Here is a 3,622-nt window from a genome sequence, read left to right on the forward strand (position 1 = left end):
AAGATGGCCATTTTTACTACTTTAATCCTGCCAATCCACAAGCATGGGAAATATTTCCATCTTCTGCAGTCTTCTTCGATTTCTTTCTTCAGACACTTGAAGTTTTTGTCATACAGATCTTTTACTTGTTTGGTTAGAGTCACATCAAGATAATTTATAGTTTGTGACTATTGTGAAGGGTGTCATTTCCCTAATTTCTTCCTCTGCCTGTTTATTCTTTGAGTATAGGAAGGCTACTGATTTGTTTGAATTAATTTTATATCCGGCCACTTTGCTGAAGTTGTTTATTAGCTGTAGGAATTCTGGTGGAATTTTGGGGGTCACTTAAGTGTACTGTCATATCATCTGCAAATAGTGACATTTTGACTTTGTCGTTTCCAATTTGTATCCCTTTGGCGTACTTTTGTTGTCTCTACCTCTAGCTAGAACTTCAAGTATTATATTTAATAGATAGGGAGAGAGTGAACAGATTTGTCTAGTCCCTGATTTTAGTGGGATTGCTTCAAGTTTCTCACATTTAGTTTGATGTTGGCTACTGGTTTGCTGTATATTGCTTTTTCTATGTTTAGGTATGGGCCTTGAATTTTTTATCTTTCCAATATTTATAGCATGAAGGGATGTTGAATTTTGTCATCAAAAAGCATTTTGTCAAATGCTTTTTCAGCATCTAATGAAATGATCATGTGGGTTTTTTTTTTCCCTTTGAGTTTGTTTATATAGTGGATTACGTTGATGGATTTCTGTATATTGAATTATCCCTGCATTCCCAGAATAAAGCCTACTTAATCCTGGTGAATGTTCATTTTGATGGTGTTCTTGGATTCAGTTTGCTAGAATTTTATTGAGTATTCTTGCATTGATATGCATTAGTGACATTGGTCTGAAGTTCTCTTTTTTCTTGGATCTTTGTGTGGTTTTGGCATCAGGGTAACTGTGCTTTCATGGAACAAATTGGGTAGTGTTCGTTGTGTTTCTATTTTGTGAAATAGTTTGAAGAGTATTAGTAGTACATCTTCTTTGAAGGCTTGATAGAATTCTGTACTAAGCTTGATAGAATTGTGCAATTTTGTTTAGGTGAATTTTAATGACTGCTTCTATTTCTTTAGGGGTTATGGGACTGTTTAGAGAGTTTATCTGATCCTGATTTAACTCTGGCATTTGGCATCCATATAGAAAATTGTCCATTTATCCAGATTTTCCAATATTATTGAATATAGGCTTTTAAAGTAGGATCTAATGATTTTCTGACTTTCTTCAGTTTTTGTTGTTATGTCTCCCTTTTCATTCCTGATTTTTCTTAATTTGGATAATGTCTCTGTGCCCTCTGGTTAGTCTGGCTAAGGGTTTATCTATCTTGTTAATTTTCTCGAAGAAGCACTTCCTGGTTTGGGTGATTCTTTGTATAGTTCTTTTTGTTTCTACTTGTTGATTTCAGCCCTGAGTTTGATTATTTCCTGCTCTCTATTCCTCTTGTGTGTATTTGCTTCTTTTTCTTCTAGAGCTTTTATGTATGTTGTTAAGCTGATCCTTGACACTCTCTCCAGTTTCATTTTGGAGCCACTCAGGGTATGAGCTTTCCTCTTAGCACTGCTTTCATTGTGTCCCATAAGTTTGGGTATGTTTTATGTTCATTTCCACTAAATTCTAAAAAGTCTTTAATTTTTTCTTTATTTCTTCCCTAACCAAATTATCATTTGAGTAGAGCATTGTTCAGTTTCCATATGTATGTAGGCTTTGTGTTGTTTTTGTTGCTATTGAAGACCAGCCTTAGTCCATGGTTATCTGATAGGATTCATAGAATTATTTCAGTCTTCTTATATCTGTTGAGGTCTGTTTTGTGACTGATTACATGGTCAATTTTAGAGAAGGCTGAGCAGAAGGTATATTCTTTTGATTTAGGATGAAATGTTCTGTAGATATCTGCTAAACCCATTTGTTCCATAATTTCAGTTAGTTTCACTGTGTCTCTGTTTAGTTTGTGTTTCCATGATCTGCCCATTGATGATAGTGGGGTCTTGTAATCTCCCATTATTATTGTGAAAGGTGCAATATGAGCTTTGAGCTTTAGTAAAGTTTCAGTTATGAACATGGGTGTCCTTTTATTTGGAGCATAAATGTTCAGAATTGAGAGTTCTTCTTGGTAGATTTTTTTCCTTTGACCAGTATGAAGTGTCCTTCCTTATTCTTTTCAATAACTTTTGGGTTGAAAATTGATTTTATCCAATATTAGAATGGCTACTCCAGCTTGTTTCTTGGGACCATTTACTGGGAAAATTGTTTTACAGCCCCTTAGTCTGGGGGAGTGGGGTCTGTATTTGACACTGATGTGTTTCCTGCATGCAGAAAAATGCTAAGTCCTGTTTTCATATGCAGTCTGTTAGTCTATGTCTTTTTATTGCGGAATTGAGTCCGTTGATGTTAAGAGATATTAAGAAATAGTGATTGTTACTTCCTGTTATTTTTGATGTTATTTTTATGTTTGTGTGGCTATTTTCTTTTGGGTTTGTTGAAAAGATTTGTTGAAAGTAGTTTCCCTCCTTTTGTTGGCGTTTTCCATCTATTATCCTTTGTAGGGCTGGATTTGTGGAAAGATATTGTGTAATTTGGTTTTGTCATGTAATATCTTGGTTTCTCTATCTATCGTTATTAACAGCTTTTCTGGATATATTAGCCTGGGCTGGCATTTGAGTTCTCTAAGGGTCTGTGTGAGATCTGCCCAGGATCTTCTAGTTTTCATAGTCTCTGATGAGAAGTCTGGTGTAATCATGATAGGTCTGCCTTTATATGTAAATATATGGAACACTTCACAAATTTGCATGTCATCCTGGCACAGGGGCCATGCAAATCTTCTCTGTATAGTTCCAAATATAGTATATGTGCTGCTGAAGCAAGCACAAGGTATTTCTTATAAACACATTATTTATTCAAATCCACATTATTTTTAGTTTTTCTCTTTAGTGATGTTTTTGTTTCATAAAATTTCCTTATAACTAAAGGAAACCAATAAAAAGAATCCCAAAATATGAGACTTTCGTACACTTAATATTTTGTATTAAAGGTGATTAACAGTAGCAAGTACAAGTCAAACTTTTCTCTGACTCACATTTCCTTTCAAAGATTGAAGCATTAAAATATATTCCCCAATTGTCATGAACTTTCTCCTTGAGTTGCATCATCTGGGGATCCTGCTGCATCACAGGCAAGGGGTTTTGAAGTTGGCTTCACATGCAAGTCAACTTCGCCATTAGCGGTCACATGCCCCCCCCCCCCACTCTTCTAAGGACCCACTTACCTCCCTAATTCATGACTAACTCTACTACATTTTCTTCTCTCTCTTGTTAGGAATTCAACAAGGCTTTCATCTCACCATTTGAAGAATCAGGAGAAGCAGTACTTCACTATCCCTTTCTCCTCATCTTTAGCCCAGAAACACATATTAGGATGCTTATTGGAGAAGTCCTTCCCAATAGGCAGAGTGCCAAAGATAAAATGTTATCAAAATGAATCTGAAAGAAAGTCCTCATTGTGTCCCACTTATTTCCACTTTTTAATTTTTCTTAAAGTATATTTCTCCATGAATGTTCATGGTTCATCAGATGTAAGCAGCCAAGATATACAGATT

General features: G+C 35.3%; 1 non-coding gene across 1 annotated transcript; it reads right to left on the bottom strand.

The window, feature by feature from the left end:
• Positions 1-2,788: 2,788 nt before the first annotated feature.
• LOC127666442 (U6 spliceosomal RNA) lies at positions 2,789-2,895 on the bottom strand. Its single transcript, XR_007973635.1, has one exon. It is a non-coding gene; the product is annotated as a U6 spliceosomal RNA (small nuclear RNA).
• Positions 2,896-3,622: the final 727 nt, after the last annotated feature.

The sequence above is a fragment of the Apodemus sylvaticus genome, chromosome 15 (genome assembly GCF_947179515.1).
Source record: "Apodemus sylvaticus chromosome 15, mApoSyl1.1, whole genome shotgun sequence".
In the NCBI taxonomy this organism is placed as follows: Eukaryota; Metazoa; Chordata; class Mammalia; order Rodentia; family Muridae; genus Apodemus; species Apodemus sylvaticus.